Source organism: Phaethon aethereus, assembly GCF_964289735.1.
Source record: "Phaethon aethereus genome assembly, chromosome: 1".
Classification (NCBI taxonomy): domain Eukaryota; kingdom Metazoa; phylum Chordata; class Aves; order Phaethontiformes; family Phaethontidae; genus Phaethon; species Phaethon aethereus.
Genome location: NC_138575.1, coordinates 173,419,155 through 173,432,893, shown reverse-complemented (window position 1 = coordinate 173,432,893; position 13,739 = coordinate 173,419,155).

Below are 13,739 nucleotides of genomic sequence, written 5' to 3'. Positions count from 1 at the left end.
AATCACAGGCAACAGGGTGTCATGGTGTGCTCCTCAGCATTAGTATGAAGACGTGTGAACCCCTGTCAGTGTTCCTTAATTTTGCTGATATTAGTGTGTGTAATATAGAGAATGGATCATTTTTGTGACTATTTGCGTATCTAAGATTGAAAAAACACTGTTACAGGTGCTTGAATCAAAATTAATTTTGAGAGTCCTGTTCTCTGATCAACCTATACTATTCATTTACCATATATTCTGCTGAAGTGTAACATCCTTGTATATCTTTGATGTATCCACAGCACTAATTTTTCCCATAAAAAAATGAAATCACACTCCAGCTTTTCATCCACCAGTACCCCCAAGTCCTTCTTGCCAGGGCTGCTCTCAATCCCTTCATCCTCCAGACTGTATTGATACCGGGAGTTGCCCTGACCTGGATGCAGAACCTTGTACTTGACCTTGTTGAACTTCATGAGGTTCTCACGGGCCCATTCCTCGAGCTTGTCCAGGTCCCTCTGGATGGCATCCTGTCCCTCAGGTGTGTCAACTGCAGCACTCAGCTTGGTGTCGTCTGCAAACTTGCTGAAGGTGCACTCGATCCCACTGTCTATGTGATTAATGAAGATATTAAAGAGTACTGGTCCCAGTACAGACCCCTGAAGGACACTGCTCGTCACCGATCTCCATCTGAACATGGAGCCATTGACCACTGCCCTCTGGATGCAACCATGCAACCAATTCCTCATCCACTGAACAGTCCACCCATCAAATCCATACCTCTCCTATTTAGAGAGAAGGGTGTTGTGGGGAACTGTGTCAAAGGCGTTACAGAAGTCCGGATAGGTGGCATCCATACCTCTTCCCTTGTTCACTGATGTGGTCACTCTATCCTAGAAAACCACTAACTTGGTCAGGCAGGACTTGCCCTTGGTGAAGTCATGCTGGCTGTCTCGAGTCATCTCCCTGTCCTCCATGTGCCTTACCATAACTTCTAGGAGGATCTGTTCCATGACCTTTCTAGGCACAGAGGTGAGGCTGACAGGTCGGTGGTTCCCAGGATCCTCCTTGCTACCTTTTTTAAAAATGGGTGAAGGCGAAAACCACAGAGAAGAAACATGAAACAGCAATCACTAATTCAAGCCTCCTGCTAGATATGCATTGCTACTAAATAAGTCATTACCCAAGGATGGGGCAGTTAACTGAAAGATAAGATATTCCAGTCAGACACAGATCCTTTCAAGAAGCTTTCCCTCCCCTTCCGAAACAAGGGAGGTAAACAAACTTTTAGAAAATATTAACGACAATGCATTATTCTCTCTTGACATTTAACTATAAACCCATTTGAAAGTAAGTGTGCATAGAGGGACCAAATATTATACTGTTTTTTCCAGTCTCCAGGGACATCACCTGACTGCCAGGACTTTTCAAATGCCATGGAGAGTGGCGTGGCAACTACATCAGCCAATTCCCTCAGGACTCTGGGATGCATCTCGTCAGGTCGCGTAGACCTGTGCATATTCAAGCTGCTCAGGAGGTCTTGAACCTGGTCTTTTACAGTGGGAGGGACTTTGCTCCTCCAGTCCTGGCTTGCAGTCCATCCATTTGAGAGGTGTGGGAAGAGAGACTGCCAGTGAAGACTGAGGCAAAGAAGTTGAGTAGCTCAGCCTTCTCCTCATCTGTTGTTATCAGTCTGCCAGTCTTGCTCATCAAGGGGGGTATGCTTTCTTTGACCTTCCTTCTCTGCTGACATACCTGTAGAAGCCCTTCTTATTATTCTTTGCATCCCATGCCAAGTTCAGCTCCAGCCGTGCTTTGGCCTTCCTGACCCCATCCCTACACATCCGGGCAGTGTCCCTGTGCTCATCCTGGGATACCTGTCCTTGCTTCCACTGCCTCTGTATTTCTTTCTTGCCCTCTAGTTTGACCAGTCAGTTTCAACTCAGCTATGTTGAAACTCTTGCCATCTTTTCTTGATTTCTTACACCTGGGGATTGAGAGCTCTTGCACTCTATGGAAAGTGTCCTTCAAGATCACAGAATCACAGAATGGTAGGGGTTGGAAGGGACTTTTGAAAATCATCTGGTCCAACCCCCCTGCCAAGGCAGGATCACCTAGGACGGGTTGCACAGGAACGCGTCCAGTTGGGTTTTGAAGCTCTCCAGAGAAGGAGACTCCACAATCTCTGTGGGCAGCCTGTTCTAGTGCTCTGTCACCCTCACAGTAAAGAAGTTTTTCCTCATGCTGCAGTTTGTGCCCATTGCCCCTCATCCTATCACTGAGCACTACCAAAAAGAGACAGGCTCCATCCTCCTGACAGCCACCCTTCAGATATTTATAGACATTGATAAGGTCCCCTTTTAGCCTTCTTCTGGCCTTCTCTCAGATCTGCCAGCTCTGTTTTGCTCCCTTGTCCTTGAGGGCCATTTCCCAGGGAGGTCCTATTGACTAACTCCTTGAAGAGCTGGAAGTTTGCTTTCCTAAAATTCACCGTCCTGATTTTACTATTCGCCTGCCCGCCTGTCTATTACCTGGCATAGGAAGTTATCCTCAATGTACTCCAGGAGACTCCTGGATTGCCTACAGCTTGCTGTGCTGCTTTTCCAGCAGATGTTGGAGTGGTTGAAGTCCCCCAACAGGACGAGACCCTGTGAGCTCAATGCCTCCTGTAGCTGGAGTGAGAAGCCTTCATCAGTAGATTCCCCTTGGTCAGGCAGCCTGACACAAACCACAAGGTTCCCTTTGTTGCCTCAGTCTCTGATAAGCTTTCGACCTGCCTCTGATAAGGCTATTCTTCAGAGACAGCTCTTCACGCTCCATCCATTTCTTGATGTAGAGGGCAATGCCTCTGCCCTTCCTTCCTTGCCTGTCCCTTCTGAACAGCCTGTAGCCATCGATAGCCATACTCCAGTCATGGGATTCATCCCACCAAGTTTCAGTAATGGCAACATGTACAGATGGCATCCAGATAACCCATTTGTTTTACAAATGGCTGTGGCAGTTTAAGATCTTACCACCTCTGAGCTGTTTGCTACCCCTGTTCTCTTCATCTGTTTGCTACAAAGTCAAATTCATTTTTTCCTTTCAGTGTCCATGGGCTGTCAAGATGCTGGATGTAATTTGTTTGTTTTGCATTATGGCAAATCAAGGAGTGTATTGCCTGCTACAGGGACAGTCATTTTCAGCAGAGGAGTGCTAGCAAGCATACATAACGGGATGTGTTAAGTTACTCCAGTTATGTCCTTAAAAATATGCCTGTCTATTCTCTGTATGTTGCATAATCAGAAGTGGATTCTGAGTCCAGTTGCAGCTGATGTCTTCAAACAGGAGGGATGCTAAGGAGACCTAGTGAATATGTCACTCTCTGAGCATTTCTTTGCAATAGTGTGGCAGTAGGAGCCAGCTGTCTGTTTATCCAGTGATTTGACGGATGCTCGTGTAAATGTGAGCAGTGTGTTACGTTTTGTACCAAGCTCTGTAATCCTGGACAATCTTTCCTGGCAGAAAACAAGAAAAGGAAAAGCTGCAAAGCAGTAGAGAGAGACAACTGTAACAATGCCCCAGCTCTTCCTGGCTTTTTGCTGCAGACACCTGCAAAATGTCCCAATTGGAGTTTTGCCGCTGAAGTATTGTGTCACTAACTCAGTGCAACTCAACAACTTCAACACTTCTGAGAATGAGTCTGGTAGCTGAATATGAGCTACTAGTTTATGGAAATGCATCTTTCTTTTTTTTTTTTTTTAAACTTGGTCTCTCCCTAAACATGCAGAGTTCTTTTAGTCCAGAATATGCAAAGCTGTGTATTTCAATGAAATTGTTTCAACTTCATAATAATGTAAGAGAAAAATAATGTCTTTCCTGTGAGTATATGCAGTAGATACTTCTGTCTCTCTAAATTTTGGATTAATTGTATTGAGTTGATTTAATAATTTCAGGTGATCTTTGAAAGACTTTGTAATGGATTTCTTGTTAAAAATGTAAAAAAGTGATGTTTTGCATTTTGTTAACATATATGTTTACCCTTGGCTCGAAATTGGAAACCTGTGGAGTGCAGTGGCAACCAGGGCATTGTATATGGCTCCTTGCAGGACCAGGCATTCATCAGCAAGATATGTAAGATGCCAGGGATCCAAATCGGTCCCAGGTCTTTCCTGCTTGATTTACTTCTGAAATCTGTACTCCCGGTTTTTCTGTCTCTTCATTACAATAATGTTTAGCAAAGATGTTTAGTATTCAAGTACTTTTTCTTGTTGCCTATTATGGTAATGTTACGGGCTTAAAACAGGAACACCCCACCTCATTTTTAATACTTGACGATAGCTTGTCAGACATGACCAGAGACTTGTGAGTGGTTCTGGGACACTGCAGCTCAGGTAAATGTAGACTTAATCTCTGAGGCTAGTTTCAGGAAAAATACAGTTAAGAAATAGACTGCAGTACAGGTCTTAAATCAACAAGGATATAACATATATCCAGGAACTGCTAGAGTTTTATAAGCTTTGTGTTATTGTTTTTTAAATCTGTCCAGGGGGGTATGTTAGGAGGTAAGTGGAGAAATGGAGAAGCAATTGGAGTGAACAGCCAGTAAGCGAAGAGGAGAGTGGGTCCACTGTGAAAACTGCAGAGATACTCTGATGATGTTATCAATATCCATCAATTCCTGCTTGAATGGCAGCTGCTGCTGTTCTCACAGCTTGGCTCCTTGGCAAGCTCGTCTCTGCAGCTCCCCCCACCCCTCCATGCTCACGGGGGTGAAGGAGGAGGAGACCCTGCGTAAGTCCTGGTGGCCACGAAAGGCAGCTCTCCCAGTGTGCATGCACTCTTCAAGGAGCACATAAGGAGCCCTTTGAAGGGCCTGCGGGGTACACAGCTTTCATCTTGGGTGTCTGAAAAACGAGTGGGAATTTTTTTGTAGATTCCTCTTCACCTGGCAAGAAGATGTAGGTATCTACATATGAGCAAGTCTCACCAAACACATCTGGGAGTCACTGCAGAGAAACGGAGCTTTCTAGGACATGATACATCATATCTTAAGATAAACATCTTAAATAGATTTGATTAATTGTATTCTACAAGTACCTAGTTTTTCTCCAATGCCTATAAAGGGACCCTAGGGTGAGTAGACCAGACATTGTAGATGTGTCTTAAGACTGATTAGGTGATTCCCATACTTTGTGTTGTGAAGCTGGGATGAAGAAACATTTGTGTTTCAATTCAATATGACTGGCAAAAAAGGGAATGCTGACAAATAACTAGAGATGATTTCAGTGATATTTCTGTAATCGTATCCTTAGTGCAGTGGGCTTTAGATCCAGCTGTTTATCTTCTGGGAGGAGACTAAGCCAGACTTGCTTACAACTCTGTTTTTCCCAAATGCAGCCAGTCTTGCTTACTGATAAATCTATAAATAAGCCATTCTGCAAGATATACCACACCAATAGCTTTCCTTCGGAGTCTCACTTGCTACAAAACAGCCTTTGAAAAGGCAATAAAAATTGTCTTTTGGAACTTTTTTCTGCATGGTTTATTTACATATTTTTTCCTTTTCTCATCTGTTATTCAGGAAGAGAGTTTTGGTAACTTAAAAGAGGAGGTAACAAAATAAAGGCGGGTATTGAATACAGTATATTTGTTGAGAGTGCTTGTAGGAAAGCTGGACTGGTATATCATCTGTGCTGAAATATATGGGTAATTCATTTGCTTTGAGCAATCAGGAAAAATCGAGGACTATTTATGTCTTGCCGCGGCTTTGATTTCGTTGTTAAAGCTCATTGTAGAAAGTCAAGTAAAAACTTTGATCTTACAATGTTCTCCCGAAAACCCCCCAAATTTCACTGGAGTCGAAGACTAAGGAGGCAGCCTGCAGTGTCTGTGCCCGAAGGCCTCTATGCTTCAGTGGGAATTTTGCCTGAGTACAAAGAGATGAACAGGAACCTCAAGTAGGAGGCTGTGTTGCAGCTTCGCCTGAAAATGAAGCTTATGAGGGCCGTAAAATGTTGTGGGTTTTGTTGTTTTGTTTTGGTTTTTTTCTGTAGTAGGCTACGGGTATTTTAGATTCAAATTGGACACCTTTAAACTGGAAGAACTGTACCCACACTGATAACTTAATAGCACATCTAAACATCTTTTAAAAGACTTCAATTTACCTATTAAGGCCAAATAGACCGTCTGTTAATTTGACAGAATATCCATGTTCCCTGAACTTAGGGCTATAAAAATTGTTCATCTGCTCAGTCACAGACCATTTAATTTTGGATGCATCATTGCCAGTTGGTTACAGTAATTAGCATTCTCCGTATTGCAGCAGCTTCCCTGAAGCTATGCTAAGTAGGGTTACACTTCTGCACGGAAACATAAGCCTGGCCACCCATCTTAGAGACAGAAGCCCCAGCTACAGCTTCTTGACTCAGGGTGCCCTCTATGCCCACCTGCAGATCTTATTTACTGGTTATTAATGACATGAAGTGCAGGCAGCTGTGAAAGGCACAGCATGGCAGCCTAAAACCTCCGCTCCAAACTGTTCTCTCAGCTTTGTCATTTCTTTGAGTGACATCTGATTTTCTTTTTTTTTTTAACCTCCTTCTTCTTCTTTTTACTCTCTTTTAATGAAGTTATCAGGCAGACATACATTCTTTGGATGTATATAAATATTTATATGTATATATGTTTATATATATTTATATATAGAAACCTGTGAACTGAGGCACAGCACTTGCTAATGCAGTTACTTGCCACTTAAAACACAGGGGTTTTCAAATAAAAATGTTTTGGTAGATCCTTCCCTATTATGAGCATATGCTGCAGAGATTTTGATTTGGTATGTTCTCCCATATCTCCTAATGCCTAAAGTAGTATTTTTATTATATTTTTAATAGAAACACCAACTGCCAGTACAGGAATATGAGAAGTGCTGGAATTGTTCTTTTGTAAAGGCTAGAATAAACAACACAATAGCTAAAACCATAAATAAATTAAAGAGAGGCCAAGATTTTTTGCCAGTTGTTCTGCAGACTACGCACATTTGCTTGCTCTGTGTTGAATGTCTGTGCTTCCTTTTCGTTTCCTGGGAAACAAGTGACGGGTTGTATGCACTGCAAGACATACACTAAGAATAATTCTTCCCATTTAATCCACTCTGATTTTTACTTCTTAATATACTGGAAGGTAACTAATATTTAATACCATGAAATGTATCTGTGCATGTTTAATGATTCAATTAATCAGAGAGAAACCTTCTTTATAATTAAATATGGATAGGCTATAGTCTTTTCTTCTCATTGACTGATGCTACTGAGAATAAGGGATAAGAATAATTTTATACTATTATTCTGTGTGCCTTTTATTAGAACTGTGAACTGTTTGGGTGAGTAAAATCAACCATAAAAGTACATTTTTTCTTAGAGTTATGCACTCTGCAGTTTCGGTATTCCATAAAAGTCTAACCATATGAACTTAGATACCAATCCTACGCAGACTTACACATGTGTTTAAGCACAAGAGAAGTCCAGCTGATGCTAATGTGATTACTCACATTAAGTTTAAAGTCTGTGCTTGAGCCTTTGTAGGACTGTTTTTTTCAATTTCTGAAAGAGGCCTGGTGTGAGCTTGGAAGAGATCATATGTGCTTGTTCTGTAAATCCTGATTTGAATGAGATTTGCAGCCATAGCTCATTTCTTTATAAGTAGCAATTTTATTAATCTGGTCATGGATGCTTCTTGACTTGGTTACCTAAAGAAAGGTTACAAGCAATTACTGCAACTTATTTTTCTACAGCTCCATACAAAATTCTATCAGCACAGGCTACAAAAAGCCAACTGTCTTCAATACAGTATGCGGGTAGGGTACATATATTGGCAAGCTAATAAAATAATGATGTACATGCAGGCAGATTTAAATATGGAAATGGAGATTTCCTGCTTCTTGACTTCATATAAATCGTAGAATATATTTGTTTAATGATTTATACAAAGCCTCCAGCCATAGCAACTAGGTGCTGTTTACAAAAGTTAAAACATAAATTAAATGCACAGCCTACAATGGGCTTCAATAGACCACTTCTGCTGCCAAAGATACCATATGTTAATAGTCATGTTGTGAGACCATATCTGTTGAAATGCCTTTCCATATCTGCTTACCTACCTACCAGTAGATAGAGGTACCATGATATGCTGTTGTACACACAATACTGTTATATTGTAAATGATGTAAAAATACTAAATATTTTAATGTGACTGTGCTTTTAATGTTGTGTGCACACAAATGAACATAACTAAGTGCTGGGAAATGAATGCTTGTGGTTGGCTCTGTTTCCACAGGAAACATGGGTCTTTTGTATATTAAATCCATATGGGCTGGTAAGCTGAGATAGCAATCCCAAGTTTGACTGACTTACTTTTTAAAGGCACAAAAACTTCCATTTTCAAGTTTTTCACTGCTCACATTTCATATAGTCATATTTTTCAACATATTTACCTAACTTTTTAATGAGAGGATAGTTTTCATTGTCATTGTAAGAGGGAAATAATTTGCAAAAAAAAAAATTCCAAAATTTCCCATTATAAGTAGGTTACAATTACAATGGGTAATATGGGGCCAGGACATGCCTAGTGTGAAGAATAAAGATGTGATTGTACTATTTCTGTAGCCCTTCAGTCAAGAAAGGGCCATTAATTTGTTTTTAGGATGACCTTAAGCCAGAAGAATAAGTGTTTTGCTCAGTTATGGCCCATGTGTCTGGTGCAGAGCTCACACGTATTATTTGAAACATTTTTGTTGAGAGCTTAGAAACTATGGACAAAAACCTGAAATCCATGGGGTATCACTGAGACTAGGTTTTCTTTGTTAGGGACAGTAGTATGCTGCACTCAGGTATTTGTTAAGAAGGTGATGTTCAGTAAAAAGAAAACGAATAACCTTCTCTGGATAAATGATCCAGTCAGTATGTAAGTAGGAGCTCATGCCATTCATGTAGGCTGGCTATCATGTTTAGAACATTTTAGTGCCTCAATATATCTATTTTAGAGATCAGTGTCAAGGTTTAAAACATCCCTCATTGCTGATGTTCAATTTTTTTTTAACTGGAGCGAACAACTGATATAACATGTTGTTGGAGAGTGAAAGGCTGTTGATTGTGAGCAAATGTGCCACAGGTGAGGAAGCCAACAACGACATCTGTCCTGAAGGAAGTTCTGTCAGTCCTTACCTATACAAACTGCAGGATGATATGGGGGGGAGTTTTATCAGGATGTGCTTAGTGTAGGTGCGGAGTCAGCAGATAACAAAACCTCAAATAAGCTACGCAGGTTGTCTGCAAATGAATGCCAATGACAGGTTTGGACTGTGCCAAGTAGTCACACATTGGGAAAGAGTTTAAGTCAAGGTATTTTAAGGGAACTCACTGTTCTAGAGAGTTGTAAGTAACGTTATTTGCAGTATGTCTGAAACTTCTCCCCATGTGAAGCCATGTTGGGTGACTCTTCTTCTGTGGATATATATCATCACATGATTTTAAAGTATGTTACTTCATCATACTGCAGGGTGAGAAATATGTGAAATGTTCCCTTGGAAAGCCAAGATACTCCTTTTCTTAAAATGGACATTTCTAGCATGAGCTAGAAATGACACTTAAAAAGCTAACATTTTTATGTACAAGAAAGTTATCACTTTAATATGAATTTTGCACACTTGACTCATGGACATTTGCAGTTGTGGGCAGAGCTCCACTTTTATTGAGAACAAATTTTTTAAAAGGCAACTTTAACATGAATGACTGTTGCCTACTTGGAATGTTACACTTAGTCATATGGATATTGGTTGCATACAGGAGACAAAGATTCCTAAAAACATAGTTACCACATGGTTGTGCAAGTTAATATTGCCATATGTATGACATAGGCTATACTTGTTCCTGAGTATGAAAAGAAGTGTGAAGAATAATCAAGCTGATTTCTTGCTGGGTCCCAACCTCAGGATATCTCATGACTGAAGTTTTCTGAAAAAAATGGACTTGAGGGTAATGGGGTCCAGTGAAGAGATTAAAAAAATAGAGATCTAATATCAAATAACACTGACTGTGAGATCTGTTTGGCTGTGGAAGAGTCCCTGAAGGAAGCCTAACTACTAAGTTCCATTTTAATCTAGACTGGGCAAAGCACTAAAAATACCCTGCAGGGAATGGTACTGTGTTGGCAGGGAGATGGGAGAGGTGATCCAATACACTTCACCTACCTCTTCTTTCTATAACTCTGTATAGTCAGTATAAGGTATTCTTTATATGCAAATGCAGTGTGTGGTATAGACTATATTCAATAAATAATGCAGTCATGTTGTAGGGCTTTAGTTGTTGCTGTTGTTGCATCTGGGATCTTAAAATCCTTTACGCTGAGCTAATGTGGAATCACTAATATATAACCACCCTTGTATCACAGCTGCTGGCATCGTTCTCACAGCAACACTTACAGTTTTTATTAATTTATCTATTTAGATTTATTGCATTTATCGATTATTCCTGACACTGAAGAGTAGATAAGCAAATGTATGGAACACAAATCCATTAGAAAAGTAGGTTTGTTTGGATTTTTTTTACCCACAAACAAGGCTTTAAGGAAAGCAGATACTCCATGGTCCCTTCTATTCAATAAAGAATATGAACATATGGATACCATATAAAAAATAACCACAGGAATTTTCGTTGGCTATTAGAGTGCATATATTCCTGCTCAGCATTGACAGCAGCATCGTTACTTACGCACTCACAAATATCTGTCCCAGGAACAACCTGAGAAAGCTGATAATTCTTCTCAGGCCAACAGAGAGGATGACCAGGTGTTCAAGAAGAATGAGACGATAGATAAGGAGAAAAGGAAGGGTTGCAGTGCCAGGTTTCCCTCACTTGACATTTCTGGTCCAGAAATGTCCTTTCTGAACAAAAAACATGGAGGGGTGGGAAGGATATGACATGATCCTTGACTTCTTAGATGACAGTAACTGTTGCATGTAGGACTTGGCAATCCCTCCGCAGCATCATTTGTTCACCTCAGTGTATATAGGAACGTTCATCCCCTGATCATGCAGACTAGGGAGTAGTTTGGATCCAACCGCATCCTGCCCAGGCAGCAGTCTGGGTTTCCTTATATTGAACTCAAAGTAATAATAGCAGCATAAAAAGTATGAGGCTGCTGCATGCAATGGCCTAGTGCTCCCAGTGTGTAGTTGAGATATGGCCAGAACATGTCCCTGGACCTTAATAATGGGCAATGCTGTTATTGATACTGATTTCTTGTTGTAAGTTCTGGCTTAAGCATTGTAAGGCAAACAACCTGAGCATGCTTTTTTCTGTGACAGCAACTCCCTTATGCTACTTGCTGTTTTTGCACATTGCTTTGTAAGGTGTTCTAAAGCATGGAAATTGAAATTGAAAACCACACAGCACTTACACTTTCTCGTGTAGTTCATGAATCCCAGTGGCTCTCTTTCAGATCTGGCATTTTCCTAGTAGCAGAACTTCACACATATTTTGAACTTTATCCTTCAGCCATTAAGTCTAGGCTTTGAATTTTGGACTTCTGGATTAATGAGCCTTGTATCACAGATTTTAAATGCTGTCTAGGTTGTCCCGTGGTTGCTCAAAGTCTCTTTCTGGATGTGACTCTGTAGCCTTTGTTCCCTAACCTTTGGTCTGCTGTAGGAGCACTGTTCCATACACCGAGAGAACAGCTCTGGTTTGAATTAATGGCTCCTGTAAACACAGGTATTTGTTTCAGCCTTCTGTGCACCAGAATTTTTTTTTTAATGACTTGCCTAGGAGCAACCACTGTTTTAGTCGTATCTCTCAGACAGGGAGGTAAGTTGCCCTCCCCCACCCTCCCCCTTCCAAATCTGAGATTCTTCTTAGTTTTGAATTATGGTTGTATGAGTTGCATTCTTCTGTTTCCTGTTTGGACAGATTTCCATTTTTATTTCTGTGCAATTATATTAGTTTTGGCCTGCCAGTGAATGACATTTCCATCACTAGCTTCTCCCCGCCTTTGACTTTACAGAAGTAAATTAGACTTGCCCCCAAGAGCTTTCTGAGACGAAGGTAATCTTCTGGTGTATTTCAAAGTGAGGTTCTTGTATCTGATGGAAGGCTTTAGTTATGACAACAGAACAAATAGTGAATAAATATGCTTTTAGGTTTGTAAGTGGATGTCAAGGAAAGCAACGAAGAAGCAAAATGACCCACCCTGGCACTGTCCCTTTCACTTCTTCCACTGGGATTCAGGGAATCAGTGAGAGGAGAGTCTGAGTAGCAGAAAAGAGAGCTGAGCCTCTGTAAAGACTTGCATCTGTGTTAACAGCTTTCCAAGGAAAACTGAAGCCTGTACATTAATCTGAATTATCAGAGTCAGTTGTCCTTTTGTAACCAGCTCACTTGCAGCATCATGATCTCCTTCTTGAACAGGAGGTGAATTGAGCCCAGCATGATGACAGCACTAGGAAACCTAGAGAAAGAGAGAATAAAATTACCTGATACTAGACAATTCAGAAACAGAAAAGACTCTGAGACCTGACACAACTTTCTTTTCATCTAGTTACTAATATCATAATCCTTCTTTCCTTCAATACTCTGACTTCTCTTTTTTCCAAACAAAATTCTCTGCATCTTTTGAGTGTCTCTGTTATGTCAGTTTTTCCTAGCAATTTATACTTATTTTCCTCTTTGTGGAGGGGGTTTCTTTTAAGGTCCTATCAGTAACTTTCTAACTTTAAAATAATAACCTTATTTTTAAGCCTGTTTATTTATTTTAAAAGCCCATCCTATTGCTCATCATGCATCGTAACACTCTTAGAAATGTCTAATTTGATGACCTGTAGACATTTTTCCTCATGCCATTATAAGTGATACTGCTTACTTTCAAAACTCTTGTTCACACACAGAAATAAACTGGTTGGGACTGAATCAGAACTCATTAAAATCCAATTATTCTGTTGGGGTTTGGATCAGACTTTCAGTGAACTGTAGTCTGTCAGTTTTTACTTTTCCCTCCCTCTCTCTTTATTCCATATCCTTGACAGAAGTGCAACATACCATGACAAGGGATCTACCCAGTTTATGCTGCATTCAGTATTTCAGATGTTGCTCGACAATTTTCTTACATAAGACTTTCTCTTCTCTTTTTCATTTATTTTAAAATCTCTGGTGTCATAGGGAAATATTTTGGTTTCCTTTTGCAGTCAGGATTTCAATGATTACTCCGTAGCAACTCAGAAATCTTTTTTTCCTAGTCATGTCTCTGAATAGTGTGTTGTGTTCAGCACGTATTCTCTTGATGGGTTAGCAGTTTCCAGGCACTGGGATAGGCATCATAACAGAGATTTGGAGGATTTTCAGAATCATCCAAAGGTTTGTGAGAGGACAGGAGAATTTTGACAGTGCAGAGACTGAAGACATTAATTGTATTTTGTTTTTTGTTTTGTTTGTTTTAATCTGCCAAGCATTCACTCTCTCTCCAAAATAACATAGGGAATAAAGCATTTACCTTTCCAGGATGAATACATAGTTGTCTACTACTCTCTTTCTAAGGAAATGTGGGAAGCTAGCTATGACCAAAGTAGCAACTAGATTTGTTGGACAATTATGTTGAATGGCTGAGCTTAGGTGCCGAAGGCCCATTGCAGTGAGAAAAGTAACAGATCCTCAATTCTTTCTCATTCAGTGAAGGATAGAAATACTTATTACCACTTTCAGAAATGATTCCTTTCATTTTGTCTTTCTGTT